Source organism: Sceloporus occidentalis, unplaced genomic scaffold (genome assembly GCF_023333645.1).
Source record: "Sceloporus occidentalis isolate IW3139 unplaced genomic scaffold, rSceOcc1.0.p SCAF_5, whole genome shotgun sequence".
NCBI classification, from domain to species: Eukaryota; Metazoa; Chordata; class Lepidosauria; order Squamata; family Phrynosomatidae; genus Sceloporus; species Sceloporus occidentalis.
In genome coordinates this window covers 140,523,819-140,540,998 of record NW_028316985.1, presented here as the reverse complement: position 1 = coordinate 140,540,998, position 17,180 = coordinate 140,523,819, and positions in this window count along the sequence as shown.

The window sequence follows — 17,180 nt, the reverse complement described above, 5'->3', positions numbered from 1 at the left end:
GTTTTTTAAATCAGATATAGACCATATAGCCTAAATTTTCAATTTTGCTGCTATGCAAAACTTAAGTGCAAAAGAACTATCCAAAGGTCTGGTGAAGAAGAGACTTTTTTTCCTTCTTAGTCCATGGGTTCAATATCATCAACAAATTATTTGTGTGAGTTCCCTATGACTGAAAATGAAGATGAGGAAAAGTAGCATGTAAACATAAAGCTGAGTCAATAGACTCTTGCTTGTACTTTCCTAATGATTTCATTTAACAAATTAAAATAGGATTCACTTGATTTATTACAAAGTGGTAGGAAAACAAAATCAGCAGATGAAACAAATCGCTACTATTATCTTGTTAGCAACATTTATACTACAATAAGGTAGACCTGAATCATCTACGAGCAACTGGGTTGATTTTGCATTTGTAGTACTCGAGTAATTCCAGAGAGAGCCAGGCATGGTGTAGTGGTTTGAACATTGAACTACGACTCAGAAAACCAGGATTTGATTCCCATCTTGAGCTGAAAATCTACTGGGTGACCTGGGCCAAGTCACACACAAACCCCCTCTGAAGAAACTTGCCAAGAAAACCCTATGATAGCTTTGCTTTAAGGTCATTATAAGGTCACTATAAGTCAAAAATGACTTGGAGGCACACAACAACAACAACAATTATAGTATTATTTCAAAGAAAGTACTAATCATTGAAGGACCTTTGGATAATTTTTGAAACAATCATTTGTAATCTGGTAGCCATATTTGTAAAACAAACCACAACTTCTGTCCTATAACACTTTTAACTGTTTGTATAGTTATACATCTATTGCTCCATTCGCCACCCGCATTGGGTTCTTCTATATATAACAAGGCTGTGGGGCCTCTTTCAGCCTGGAAGCAGAAATCAAAGACATTTCTCAATCCAGCTGAAAAGTCTTTCTGCCAGTAACTAAGCCTTTGAAAATGGGGAAATTCCCACACAGAAGTGGGAAACCACCAAAAGAAGGAGAGGCCAGGAAAGAATGTGACCATTTTGGGAAGATTAGGCTTGGTCCCAGAGTTATACGTTCCCTATTAGGAGTCTATAAGCTAAATGGTTCAAACAGCTAGCATTATAATTGTCAGGATAAGCCTTTCCAAACATTACGTAGTAATCAGCTGACAATCAGTTTTGTAAACATTAATAAGAAGGCTGAGAAGGGTGTGTACCCATAAAGATATCTGTGCTAAGTAAGAGACAGACTGGCATTCACCTCCAGGCTGGTTTATAAAAAGTCAGATGATAAGCAGCAGTTCCAAATGTGGCATTTGTTTCGTTTTGTGGTGGAGTGCAATGAGTCCAGCTAGGTAATTTGAAATACTGGACTTAACTGGACTCACATGTCCCATCTCTTAAGACGGTAATTTGTATTGACTTAAGTGGCAAACCACCATGCTGAGCCACTCTCACTCATTCTGTTGTGTGGGCCTGGATCCCCTGCCTTAAAATCCTCCTCAGATGGCATCACTGGTGTTATATGTGAGATTGGCTCCTAGAACTTTAGTTTCAATTCTCTTAACAGCTCTTAAGACAAACATTAGGGATCTACTTTCAAAGTGAACTGCAGTTGGTCCGCCACATTTGCAGCTTTGACTTTTGCGGACTTGATTATTTGCAGTTTTGATCAATATGTGCTCCCTAGGAATCTCAAAGTCCTCCAATGCAATTCTGTTGGAAGTTGACCTTAGAGTTGTGCTGGAGAACCCAGAGGTTCCTAGAGAAAATACTGCTCTAGGCATTTGTAGGTCCTCCAGCATTATTCTGTGATCAACCTCCAGCAGATGTTGACCATAGAATTGCACTGGAGGATCTGGAGATTTCTAGAGAGGTGTTCTCTTAGGTAAAAAGAATAGTGGTTGGGGTCTTTTTTATTTGTATTTTTTCCATTTCCACAGGGGTTCTTCACCCCTAATCCCAGTGAATGTGGAGGGACCACTGTATTTGCATGGTCTCTGACATTTATGGCTAAGATCATATAGTGAGTCATTTCATCTATGCAAAAATATTGTAATCAGAAAGTATATCCTTCTAACTTATGTACAAATAATGTAAATTCCTCATGCATTTGCAAGTGCAAAATTTTCACATGGCATACATGCACCAGAAGTATACCCAGGGTAATATGCAGGGTAATATCCAGGGTAAATATGCCAGATCCCATCCGATCTAGGAAGCTAAGCAAGGTCAGTCATGATTAATACTTGGATGGGAGACCGCCAACAAATACTGGGTGCTGTAAGCTATATTTCAAAGGAAGAAGCTGGCAAATGGGGATTCCTTGCCTCAGAAAATCCTATTAAATTCATGGGGTTACCATACGTTGACAGGCAACTTGAAGACATGTAGACACACAAAAGTGAATACAGAACCGCTACAACAAAATTTTTCCAAAGGGCCAAATCCCTTTCTCCTGCCGCAAAGGGCCACACCATGTCATTTTGGGCCAAAAATCACAATCACAAGTCACTTTCAGTTGTAGGTTTCTGATTCGCTGGGCAGGTTTATGGAACTGTATGGTGTTTTGATATTACTAGGAACTGTGACTGACCTATTGGGAGGCACAAAACAGTTGCTTTCACTGTGTTTGCAATGTATCTTGTGAATGTGCAAATGACTGCCAGTATTTTTTCCAATATATAAGTATAAGAAAATAGGAATAGCCCAGTTGATTCAGCCAAAGGCTGACTTTATTCAGTATGCACTTTCCATAGTGGCTATCCAGATGCCTATAGAAAACTCACAAGCAGGTGGTGGTTGTTATGTGACTTCAAGTCAACTTTGACTTATGGCAACCATATGATACAGTTTTCTTTGCAAGATTTCTTCAGAGGATGTTTGCCATTGCATTCCTCTGAGACTGAAAAGAATGTGACTTGTCCAAGGTCACCAGTGACTTTCCATGCCTGAGCAGAGGTTTAAACCCTGGTCTCTTGGGCCCGTTACAAACGGGCATAAAGTACAGACAGGGTCAGTATTAGGATTGGAAAGGGGCATCACTTCCAGACGCCCCTAACCCTAATACGGACCGAGTCTGTACAAAATGGTGGCGCCCATTCCACACGGGGCCCACCATCTTTACATAGCAGACACACGTCCACACGTCGCACAGCGCATATGGCGCTGCAAGTGCGCCATTGGTACCTCATGGCGTCATATCTGCGCCGCAAAGAGAAGCGCCATTTTGGCGCTTCTTATTTGCAGCGCAAAGGAGCCTCGCAGTTTGGACCCTGGGGCTCCTCTGCGTTGCAAATGAAGGCGGCAGCAGACCGCCCCTTCTGGGTGGTCTGTAACATGCCTCAAAGTCCTAGTCCAGCACTCACTCCAACTATGCTGGCTTACAAAAGCACAATACAAGGGCAATATTGTCGTGTGCCTTCAAGTTGTCAAGACAAATGCATCATAGGTTTTTCTTGGCAAGATTTGTTCAGAGGGGGTTTGCTTTTTCCCTCCTCTAAGGCTGAGAGACTGTGACTTGCCCAAGGTCACCCAGTGGACTTTCATGGCTGAGCAGGGATTTGAATCCTGGTCTTCAGAGTTATACTCCAATGCTCAAACCAGAACAGTACATTAGCTTCCATGAGTGCAATACTACCCTTTCACTTATGTTCCCTAGAAATGTGATGTCAGAGGAACATGTTGCAGATATGGAGGGTAATATGTGATGATAGCCTTATGCTCCATGCCAGCTTGGCAGCATCACTTGAAGAATCTGAGGCTGCAGATTCTATAGCTGTACTACATGCTGTATGAAGAAGCTTTATGTCTATTATGCTTTTCATCATTATCTTCATTGGATGGCCCCAGTTTTATGTGTCATGAAGGAAAAAATACTCTTCCTGCCGATTCTATCAACACTGCAAACAATTTTGTACACGTCTGTCATGACCCTTTTGCTTTTTTTTGTAGAAGCTAAAAAGACCTAAATCTTTTAACCTTTGCTCAGTCTCTTGATCATCGTAGTTGCCCTTCTTTGAGGAACAATGTGACAATTGAAATAAAGCTCACTATGACCCAGTCAGTAATGCTAGGGAAGGAATCTTGGGCATTAAAATAAGCTGGCAAAATCCACTTTTTCAGCTTCTCTGTGACAAAAACTAATAGGAAATGTAAATGACTACCAGATGTGGACAAAGGCTTTCAACTAGCCTGTATTTTGAGTTCACATACTTTTCTCACTGCTGCTTAATATTTAACAATGTTGGTCAAGGATAGATAGTCATATACCAAATTATAATTTAACATGTGGTAAGCTGTTTTCTTGTAGCGTGATGCCAGAAAATGGGGGAAACCTACTCCATTCAGGTATCTGTACAAAGAAGCACAATATGGCTCACCTACTGGCATAGTATTCAAAGACCAGTTTACCGTAGGATTGCCAAGTTGCCACTTGATGAATTATTGCCTGTATTTACAAATTTTATTACATATTTTCTTCACTGGATATTTATTAGATTCAATGGGGATCTGAAGGATCTATCCAAGGTTGAATTTAAGGGTGGTTATCTGCCTAGGGCAAGGATAGGCAACTGCAGAGGAAATAGAGGACATTTTACCCATCTATCACTTCCACAGAGAGCCACAATAGGCACCCAGTGTTGCCACAAACAATACCACAGACATTTCCAATTTTGTTTCCCATCTATTTTTGCTTTAGAAATACCTTTGAGATATTTTGGGAGTTCTGGTGACAAAGGCCCAATTTTAGTAACTGTCCGGGCGGGGGGAACCACACAATTTAAAAAAAACAAATTGTGGGGATTTTGTGTGGGCTTCTCAGGTCTATTGCAGCGGTTCCCAAGTGTTACATTAGCTATGGGCAAAGTGATCCCAGGCTATTTTTGCAGCCCTGGACTCCTTCCTGGATCACCTTTCAGAAAAAAAAGAAAAAGGTAAACGGTGTTACCTGGAAGCATCCAGGAGAAGCAGTTCACTCTTCACAGGGTTTTCAGGACTCTCATACACCTAGATTTCATATCCATCCACCTATATTCCAGCTTCAGCTCCATCCACACTGCAGAAATAATCCAGTTTGATACCACTTTAATTGCCATGGCTGAATTGTATGGAATTATTGGAAGTGTAGTTTAGGGAAACATTTATCCTTCTCAGTCAGAGAGCTCTGGTGCCATAACAAACTACAAATCCCAGAATTTCATAGTGTTGAGCTACAGCCGTGAAAGTGGTGTCAAACTGGATTATTTCTGCAGTGCAAATGCAGCCTTTAGCCATATCCAGGCTTACTATTTTTGGCAGTTTCTACAACCACAGAAGGTCACATGCATCCACCTTTGAGATCACACCTCAGATCACCTCTGATCCTTGGACATACAGGTTGGGAATAGCGGGATCTGTAACAGCATCTGGAGACTTATGGTTGGGAATCACTAATTTAGAGCAATGGGGTCACTATGGGGGCAGCTCTTGCAGAGAAAGCCTGAGAAAGTTAATTTTTGGGGCCATGCTGGTTGGGAGGGAGGTTCTGAGAGAGCTGTAGTGCCAAAAGTAAAATGACCAGGGTTTGTTTTGGGGCTGTTTATTCAGCTGCCTACTTAGCAACTGAAAAACAGTGCTACAAACGATTCATTTTATTTGTAAAGCTGACAACACTGACCAATTTCATCAGTGTTGGTTTAACATTATTTGGTGGCAAATGTGCAACATCAGTGTCCGTTCATCATACAGTGTTCTGATGAGCAATTGCAAGCAGAACTATGCATGCAAATGGATATTTTTATATGTTAGAAATAAATCATGCATACAAAGCATGCATCAATCATGAAATGGGTTACAGATGCAGGGGAAGAAACCCCAAGGCATGCAAAAGTTAAGTAAATGGAGGGTAGGTGTCAGAGATGCTCCTTATCGGAAGTGCCATTTTAGGGAGGTCACTAGATCTTGGAATGAGAATTGTTAAGAAATTAATGACTGAAAGTGTTTAGGTTTAGCTTGTTCCTGTAATGTCAGCCAAAACACACTGCAGAAATAATCCAGTTTTAGACCACTTTAACTGCCCTGGCTCAATGCTAGGGAATTCTGGGAATTGTGGTTTTGTGAGATATTTAGCCTTCTCTGTCAGAGCGCTCTGGTGCCACAAGAAACTACAGTTCCCAGATTTCCCTCTCACTGAGCCAGGGCGGCTAAAGCAGTCTGAAACTGGATTATTTCTGCAGTGTGTTTTGGCCAGTGATAATTATAAATTTCTATATAACTGGACCCTGGAAATAACATTATTGTTGTTGGGTTCCTTCAATTAGTTTCCGACTCATGGCAACCCTAAGACGGGGTTTTGTTGGCAAGTTTCTTCAGAGAGGGTTTGCCATTGCCATCCTTTGAAGCTGAAAGAGTGTGACTTGTGCTAGGTCAGCTGGTGGGTTTACATGGCTGAGCCAGGATTCAAACCCTGGTCTCCAGAGTCATAGTCCAGTGCTCAGACCAGTGCTCAGATACTGGCTTTTAATTAATTCCTTGTTTGAATTCACTGAAGTTATGTTACACCTATAACTTAACAAGGAATGATTTTCCTTTATGGTGCATCTGTAACTTTATCTTTCTTATATACAGTAGTTATGGTGTTATGGCCACACTAAATAGTGGAAGAAGAATGCCTTCTGGTTCAAGTATGATGATGATGATGATGATGATCATCATCATCATCATCATCATCATTAAATTGTGCTGTTGTTCACCAATGCTGTAGTGATAGAGAGGAGAGAGTATTTTTCCGAACAGTTTGTAACATTGGAATGCTTTCCAAAAACTAAAACTATTCCAACTTTGACAAATTGAAACTTTACTTTAAAAAATGATAATAGTCATTATATACTTGTGTATTTATCTATTTTACTTTATTTATTTATATGTCTACTTTCTCCCAGGATGATACCCAAGATAGCTTCCATAACAACAAATTAAAAACATTTACAAAAAGATAAAAGTAGATGAAAGTAACCCACATGCCTAGGAACTGCAACTAAGCACTTGTTTTTTTTTTTAAAAAAAGTAACTTTCCCAGCTGTGCTGTTATCATAGATTCCAGAGGGGACAACTAAGTTTAATTGTAAGCATATATAACAGAAAAAGAAAATGGTTCTCGCGTGTTTACATTAGTGTTTCTGATTTTAATATGTCTCTTCAGGAGTTTATATTTCGGGCTAGTTTATGCTACTGTTTTCTCACAGGTATACACCATCTGTTCTCAGTAAAACATTAATAAGCAACCTGCCTATTATCACTCGATACAGCTTCAGTGTTTTGAAGGCAGTTTCCACCATCACAGACTCTTCAGCTGATCTGATTACGGGAATAGTTTTTGGAAGGTTACAAATGCATCTGACCAATGTCCTCAACTGATACATTATTTTTTTGTAAAACAAATGCTCAGTGGTTTAATGAAGCTAGGACTCATAGAACTGAAGCACTGGAATATTTTTTCATTAACAGGGATTATAACATAATCTGCCACCTATGCTCCATTCCATCTTTACTGTTCTGCTAAACTTAGCTACAATCCTTAAAGTATCTGGGTGTTAGCAGCAATAATATTTTTGTGAACTATCACTGCTGGAATGAAAAGTATTTCAGGGTGCCTAAGTAATTATGACCTATTAGCTGTACGAAAAACCTGCACCTAGTGGAAATAAAAATGGCTAGAACTAGTTTGCTAATAGGGACCAGTACAGCTGTCTGCATTTGTAGACTCTCCATAGGGGCCCTGGATGTTTGGCAATTCTCCCCCACCCCCAGGTATTTGGGTCAGCATGGCATAGTGGGTTGAGTGTAAGACTATGACTCTGGAGAGTCCCCACTCGACCATGAAACCCACTGGGTGACCTTGAGCAAGTCACATGCTCTCAGCCTCAGGGAAAGGCAATGGCAAAGCTGAACAAATCTTGCCAAGAAAATCCTATGATAGGGTTGCCATAAGTCCAAAGTGACATGAAGACACGCAAGAACAACAAACCGTATTTATGCCCATTGGGTACAGTTGTTGGTTTCTTTCCTGGAAAGTCTCCAGAGGATAGCATTTAATAGCTTATGGACCAGCAGCAATTAGCTTATGGACCAGCAGGGGTTACCATTTTAAGTAGCACTGCTTTACAAAGCCATGAGTAATTCTCATTGTTTTGAGTTTGGAGAACATTACGGACATTACTATCAGGTTTGCTGAGATTCATATGTAGTTGATGCACTGGTTACATTAAGAAAAAGGTGATTTGCAAAGATGGTTACCCAGCGATAACAGAATTCATCCAAGAAGTGCTTCTTGCAAATATGATTATATGCTGTGTAATTTATAATTAAAGTATTACATGGTTTCAGTACTTCAGATTACTCTGTCTATAAACATCAAGAGTAAATAAATGTTATATAAACTTCAAAACATCTGTTATTAATCAGTTCACTAATCTGACACGTCTGTAATTTCATCCCTGCACACGTTCTGGCCCAACTTATTACTTTAATTACCTATTAAACTATTACAGTAGTTTATCCAATATTTCTTTCAACATTTCCAGTCGACTTTCTTTGTATCACAGTGTGTACATGAATGAGTGAGAGCCAGTGTGGCGTAGTGTTTTGAGTGTTGGATTACGACTCTGGAGAACATGGATTGATTCCCAGCTCAGCCATGAAACCCATGGAGTGACCCAGGGCAAGTCGCATGCTCTCAGTCTCAGAGGAAGGCAAAGTCTAGCCTGAACAAATCTTGCCAAGAAAACCCTATGATAGGGTCGCATTAGGGTCACCATGAGTCAGAAATGACTTGAAGGCACACAGCAACAACATATAAATATGTCTTAACTGTTTAATAGCCCCCCTTTTAATTTTTTACTGCATCACTAACACTGCCAGCCCATGATCTGATATGGAGGGAATTCTTTCTGCCACTGTGGAGTCCTCACCATTGTTTAGGCTATAGGCCACTGGTGTTCTTTTTCCCTTTAGCGCTGGACTGTTCAAATTTGGCAGCCATTAATATATGTTAAATTTGCTCACTTATTAGTTTGCAACCTAACTGTTGAGATTGTTGTTGTTGTTGTAAACTGCCCTATAATTGACTTTGGCTCATGATGGCCCTGTGGATGAGACATCTCCAAGACCCCCCTGTCCTCAGTCACTCTGGTCAGCTCCTGTAGGTTCAGTCCCATGGACAACATGATTGAGTCTATCCATATGGCATTAAATCTTTCATTCTACTGCCCTCTACCTTCCCCAGCATCATTGTCTTTTCTAATGAATTGTGCCTTCTCATGATGTGACCAAAATAAGAGAACCTCAATTTAGTCATCTTGGCTTTCAGAGAGAGTTCAACTTTGATCTGTTCTAGGATCCTTTTGTTTGAGATGATGCCATTCCATTTTTTCCCTAACAAAACGTAGCTACAAATTTATTACAGATTTCTTTTTCAACTACATTTTGAAATGTACTTGAAAACAAATCTGTGATAAATTTGTAGTGATTATTCCATTCTTATTACTTACTGCAGGGCCCAGGGGTATCCAATACTGACAATTTCTGAGACCATAAGCAGAAATATTCTCCTATTAGCTAACTTCATCGTTCGCAAAAAATCCCTCCTGCTCTAACCCTAAACCTAACCCTAGTGATCATGTGCTTTCTCATTTGACCAGTTTCCAGATGGAAGTCAAAAGACTATTGGTACATGAAGGAGTATGTATGAGGACAAGAAGACAACTCACCCACTCTGCTACTTTCTTGCAAAAAGAAATCCCTATTGTAAACAGTGAGTGAGGCTGAAGTGTGTACCAGAGCCTTTAGAAAAGGTTCCTTATTACTTATTACTTAGATCCATATGTGTACTCACCATCAAGGTTATAATGTACACATATCATACATATGGCTGGAGATTCCTCTCTCCCTTACTTTTCAGATAAAGATCATTTGAGTTCATTATACTTAATTTATATTATTCTATAAAATAGAATACACCAGTGTGGTGTAGTGGTTTGAGCATTGGACTAGGACTCTGGAGATCAGTGTTTGAATCCCAGCTCAGCTGTGAAACCCACTGGGTGGCCCTGGGCAACTCACACTCTCTCAACCTCAGAGGATGGCCATGGCAAACCTCCTCTGAAGAATGCTGTCAAGACTACCCTGTGATAGGTTCACTTTACAGTCACCATAAGTCTAAAATTATTTGAAGGGACACAACAACAATAACAATAAAATGTGAAGATGTATTAGATCAAACTGCGGGGAGAATCTTGGGCAGGGGTGCAAGAGTCGCTCAAGGGGGGATGCAAGACTTGGATGCAAGGGTAAAATGTTTGCAAACCACTGTGTTAGATTCTTCTGTATGTAAAGAGAGACTAGATCTCTCTAAACACAGCTAATTACCCTAAACATTACAGCTAAATACTCTAAATACTCTTCCCATTTGTGGTTTCCAGATTTAGTGCTGCATTAAAATCTACATATGAGTCATGCATGACCCCTCTCTGTGGGAAAGAATCATAATTCTTAGTTTTAAACACAAAATATGGTCCACTGACTCATTATAAATAATGCCAAGTAGGAAATGTTCTCCTGTTAAAATATATGGCTGCATACTTTCTCTCTCCTGAACTATTGTACCTTTCAATTTAAGGACATTTACTCTGTGAAAGTATCTCATTACTTTCTGACTTGCTCTAATTGCAAGGATAATAATTGTGTATGCACAATCCAGGAGCACAAACTCTTAATTAATGAGTGCAGGTTTTCTTCACTCTAATTCCGTGGTTCCCAGCCTCAAGTCACCAAATGACATTGGTCTATTACTTCTGTCCTCCCTGCCATTGGCCATGTTGGCAGGGAGCTGATGGGAGTTGTAGTCCAACGTCACTTCATTGGGAATCATATAAGAAAAGGGTAAGTTGCAACTCTGGCAGCTCTCAATATTCATTTGCTGGTTTGTTTTATTCATTTTTATCCTGTCTTTCTCCCCACAATGGGACTCAAGGCAGCTAACCCAAAACTAATTAAACACAATACAAAAAACATTAATAAAATATAAATATTGTGTGTGTGTGTGTGTGTGTGTGTGTGTGAATGAATTTATGAAGTTAAATCACTAAACCGGTGATTCCCAAACTTTGGTTCTCCAGATGTTTTGGACATCACCTCCCAGAACCCCTAAGCAGCTTGGCCAGCAGTCAGGAATTCTGGGACATGAAGTCTGAAATATCTGGAAGACTAAAGATTGGGAACCACTGCACTAAACATTAAAAATATTAAAATGCATTAAAAGACTTAATACTATAAAATGCATTAAAAGACAGAACTGCACAGCATTAAAAGCCCCACCATACTTAGTCTGTAAAAGCCAGATGGCACTGAAATGTTGTGAAATGCTGTCAGAAGAAGAGCAAAGACTAGGTGATGCTGGCCTCTCTAAGAAAGGAGCTCCCATTTTCCTATTTTTCCTATCCTTATCTTCCCTTATATTTTCCTGGAATATAAAGCTTTAGAATATTAATATTTACAGGCCTTAGACATTTAAAATAAAATGACCAAATGTTACAAAACATGGCATGCAGTTAATACTTCAGTATCTTGTCTTGCCTACAAGTGGTGGTAGTGGTGATGATTGATACCCTGTCCTTCACCCTAAGATCTCAAGGTAGCTAACAATCTACATAGAAACACAAGATGGCTTCCTCTTCCACATTTTGAGATTGTAATCTGGATTTACAATCTCATAATTTTGAGAATTTCTGTTTATGTTTGTTAATAGCCAGTCTGAACCCCCAAAGCCTACTTGGCAGTGCCCCAATCAAAGGATTTCCAAGGGGCATTGGGCAGTGATGACTGCAATAATAACATTATTATTATTATTATGATTACTAGTAGTAGTAGTAGTATTAATAATGGTGGTGGTGGTGGTGGTGATGATGATGATGATGATTTAGAATGCCCTCTTCACCAAAGGGGGAATATTAGACATACATAATCAAGAACAAGCGAATAAAACACAACACAGATAAAATTCTCACCAGTTCTGTAACCCTATAGGGTTAAAAAGCCTCAGCTTCATGACATATTGATAGGATCATTAACAAGGCAATGGAAGATAACTGCAATCTTGTGCTTGATAGATAGCTCCATGTTTACAGCATTGGTTGTACAGTTAGTCATGTGCACTATTTCTGAAACCTTAGACTTTCCAAAGAGTTGGGGATAGAATGTTAGGTTCCTGCTGTTTGAAGAAGAAAAGGGAAACTGATTACAAGACATGCTTAAAATAGCTCTTTGGATTCTGGCTTTTGCATCTTTTTATTCTTTCAGCCCCATTAATTATTTCCCTCTGTTCTATTAGGCCAGGGGCCTCTAGTTCAGTGTTCCTCATATCCCCAAGGGATGCTACATTATAAATATCTTTCAAAGGCTTGTTTTCTTGGTTACTGTAGGACTCTAATTTTTTTACATGCTGAGGAATTTTGAAATCACATAATTGCTACTCAGTATTATTAAACAGTAATACTGCACAGACGGGCTTAAAATTCCTCTCAGGGATGGTGGAGAGTGACAATAACAAGAAAGTCCTCAGGACTGCCTTCAAATTAAAATGAATAAAATAACAAACCTCAAGCAAGTCTAGTCTTGCAAGAGTTGATATTTTAGTTACAATCTAGCTCTGATTTATTTATCTAGTAGCACATAAAATTTAGCACTTGGTTTTGATGATTAGATACAATGTGATTAGTCTTGCTGCTGCAAACCTCAAAGTGAGACTGCTGTCTGACCTTGTGAAAAGCAGGTTACTAATATCTTGGCAACCCCAATAACTCAGTCATAACATTAGGACAGCTGTCCAGCAAATGAAGCCCTTCCTTTGCCATGCTTGTGTGTGTTTCTCTCTTGCTGTTTGTCTATCCATCCATCCATACACAAAGAGAGCTAGAGTTAAGAGATAATGAAACACAGTTATTTACAGATATAGGACTTTGATCTATAATAAGTGTAAGAGGTCGGTACAGAGTTTAACCTCTGATAATTTGTAACCCCGCCCTTACCCAGTCTAAACACAAAGGAAATAAGCATCTATTTTGATATAGTTCAGAAAAGGGACAAAATGCAAAGTACAATTTGTACAACATGCAATTCTGATTTTCAGGTTCAACCTTATCATAAGTTAGTGTTTTTGGTTGTTTTTTGTTTTGGTCTTCAGCTTTCAGAATTCCTGCAAATCACCATGACCAAATGTGATGGATTGTTTCCTACATGAACTGTAGTAAGAGTGCTTGGATCCCATCCAGGAGAAAGATGGGGTATTAATTAGCTAGCTAATTCTTTCCCTAGATAGATAGATAGATAGATAGATAGATAGATAGATAGACAGATAGATAGGGAATGAATTTCATAGTGACATGCCTCTTATTGGACAAGTTGATTAGAAGTGTAATCAGTTGCAGAAAACTAGCTGTAACATCTAAAAGTGGGCTGAGCAACTAGGGAGGATGAACATAACAATTTTGCCCCTGTGTTGAGCCATCCTCTTGAAAGCCAGTAGAACATGAAATCACAACTTCTGTTTTCAGTTACTGGCCATTTTCTTTTCAATGGGAGCATGCGCGGAGGTGTTTCTGAGGTTCTCACCACTCCTACCCATTACCTCCCCAAATAATCATTTTGGGCAAAAGTTTATGCTCAAAAATATCATTTTGGAGGTGAGGTGGCTTTGTTGGGTCTGGGAGAATCTAGAAGGGATGTTGCTTCCCCATATAACTCTGATGTCTTTTCAAAGAGGCATTTTGTGGGGGAAGAGTAAATTTTAGAAATATTAATACTCACATTTATAACCCATCATTCCTTTGATGAGCTGAAGGTGTCATATATGGCTCTTCCCCTCTCCCCCTCCTGTATGAGAGGTCAGGGAGAGACCAAATGACCAATCCAAGATCATTCAGAAAATGTTGAGGATTTCTAAGTCATAAGGGCAGCCCATGTTCTACATAGAATGGCTCACTCTGAAATGGCAAGGTGAAGTGCACCCATCCCTGTCTTGACCACAAGCTGCTGCCACCAAGTTCTAATCTATACTCTAAAGAAGAAATAGGCCTGAAAACATGGGCAAGATTTTAGATTAGCTACTTTAGTGAAATATACATAATTTGGTAGCATTTCTTGGCCTGAGTCCCCCAATCCTGACTTGCCAGGCTGAAGCCACTGTGGTCTATCTTATTTCTTGATTGCAATCTCCATTCTGATTAATGATTAAGCCAAGGTATGGAAAATCCTGAGCTAATTCAATGTCTTCATTGTCATCTTTAAAGTGATGCAAATAATCTGTGGTCATTATTTTTGTTTACTTAATGTTCAGCTGTAATCCTGCCTTTGCCATTTCTTCCTTTACTTTCTTCAATAATCCTTCCAAGTCTTTGCTATTTTTTGCAAGTGGTGTGGTGTCAGCTGCATATCTTAAATAGCCTTCCAGGCCCCTGAAGCCAGGAGGCTCATTTGGGCTGCAAGTAGAAGTAAAATGCAAATGAGAAGTGAAATGCAAGTAGAAGGCTGCACTCTTATCTGTAACATTTTCCTCCATTTCTAATTGCTTCTCTTTTTTTTAAATCAAAATCAGAAGCCAAAAAGTAAACCTCTAAGGGTTTCTTTGAGAGTACTGTCGTATCAGTGGTGATTTTGATCACTACTAATCCCCCCTCATTTTCATTTTAGAGAAAGTATTTATGTATCTTATTTCATGGGTAAATTCCTCACTATCTCCTTAGAAGAGGGTCTGGCCATGGACTCTCCAACTGTCCTGATTTGGCAAGGAAAGTCGACATTAATCCTCTCTTATCCCATTTTTTCAGCTGCTTTTAAAATATCTCTGTTTCTTTCTCCTCCCCATTTCCCCCATTGTCCAGATCTTACTTCATTTGCTGCAAAGTGAATTCAAAATGGAAAAAAGTAGTGTGCAGGGGAGAGAGACGGAAGGGGCGATGGAATTTTGCCCTTACCAATAGGCTTAGGCAAAAGCAAACTGTTGAAGCCTCTCCTGGCTTGTGTCTTCTTCCTCACTAAAATATTTCCCCATCTGGACCGCACACTGATGCTGCTTGGCCATATGTGTTTCAGTTAAGTTTTGGAGGATAGGCATAAGTATCATGAAAGGCTTATAAAAGAAAATCTTTTGGAAATTAATTGAAAAGAAGAAAATTTCACATTTGAAACAAAACAGTAAAAAACTGACAGTATCTCTGTGTATCTCTTTACAAATTCTTCTGCATTCTAGATTTTGAACTCTTTCATGATGAAAGAGTAATGGAAATATGTGTATGTAATTTACTCACAATTTGATTATTTTCATTCAGTGACTGAAGCAGTTGCTGTGCCCATTAATAGGAATTTTCAGTCTGTTTGCTGTGTGAGATGAGAACACATGTCTTGGATCAGCATCAGGAGAATGTTTGCAGCTGCATTGTGTTTTCACTGAAGCTTACCTCCCTCCTCTAACAATCTGTTCATAAGAAATTCTAGCCTCAGGGTGAAGGTATAAATATATCTAATTAAAAATGAATTGCTATGTATGGAACCAATAACATGGCTACAATTTAGTCTGGAAAAACCTACATGTATTAACATGGAATACATTTCTTGTCAATTGTATCTAGAAAAGTGGAGAAAGAAAACTAGCATTTATAATAATTTGTTGAAGTGAAAGTCAGATTTCAAATTTGCATTTCAATGAGCCAGTGGGCAATCCACAGGATGATACACCATAACATGTAAATGCAATGGCAGAACTGGATTGTTTGTGTTAACAAGTCTGCCAGCAAACACAAAAAGGGAGCAAATGTTTCAGTGCATGTATATAGCAGAATGGTGAACTTTATAACGTCTTGCAACTAACATTGTCATATTTTTCTCCTGTATGATTTTTAACATCTTTGACTGATGATGCAGCCAATGGATCATCAAAAGCTTGCAAGATATACTTTGTGCATTTTGGTTGGTCCAATAAAGGTATCACTGGCGGGTTACAGACCACCTGTTTAGGGCGGGCTGCACCCGCCCCTTTCCACGGTGTATCAGGGCCTCAGCTGCCAGACCGGCAGCCTCCGAGGCCCCAATCCGCCGTTTTCCAGGCTGCGGGGAAGCGGCAAAAGGCCGCTTCCCCACAGCCTGAAAAGTGGTGTCCTTGGGGCTTCAAGCCCCAAGGACATCCCGCGGCGGCGGGGAGGAGGAGAAAGGGGATGCTTGGCCCCTTTCTCCCTTGCTTTGCTGGGCGCAGCCGTCTGAAGGCTGCACCCAGCGTTGCAAAGCAGCGCCACAAACCAGGAAGGAGCTCCAAAACGCACTAAGTGCCCTGGCGCAGACCGACGACGTCACGTCTGCACCGCCCCGTATAGAGGCGGCGCAGTCGTGACGTCGTCATGGTGGCCCCCATGTGGAAGGGGAGCCACCATTTTGTACGGACTCAGTCCGTACTAGGGTTGGGGGGTGCGGAAGCACCGCACCTTCCATAACCCTAGTACGGACTGACTCCGTATTTTCATGGCAGTTTGTAACCCGCCACTGTTTCATGGACTCTGGATGTTATTGTACTATATGACATCTAAATATCTAAATATGGAAAGGTAGAAATGTATGTGAAAAGAGTAGTGATTATTTTACTATAAATATATTGATATCTCCATGTGTATATTAATAAGCAGGAGAAGGATGCTACATTTGTCTGAACAATATATATATAATATGCACATACAACATATATTTCTATGAACAAAACATGTAGTAGTACATTAAATATTTTTATAAGGGTAAATCTTGAGACTTTTAAAGCAAAAGGATCAATATGCATAAAACATGTTTGGTTAATATTTTGATGTCCTGTGTTTCCTAGCCTTTTGTTTAGTTTTGTTTTTATGTTTAGGGTTTTTAAAACGGCCTCACTACCCTAAAGGCACCAGATCCTGCCTGATCTTGGAAGCTAAACAGAGACAGTTCTGGTTAGTACTTGGATGGGAGACTGCTGACAAATACCATGTGCTGTAGGCTATATTTCACAGGAAGAAACTGGCAAAAATCTCTGAGGAGTCCTTGCCTAAGAAAACCCTATGAAATTAATGGGGTCGCTATAAGTCAGCAAGCAGCTTGAAGGTACATGCACAGAAAGACACACACACACACACAGAGAGAGAGAGAGAGAGAG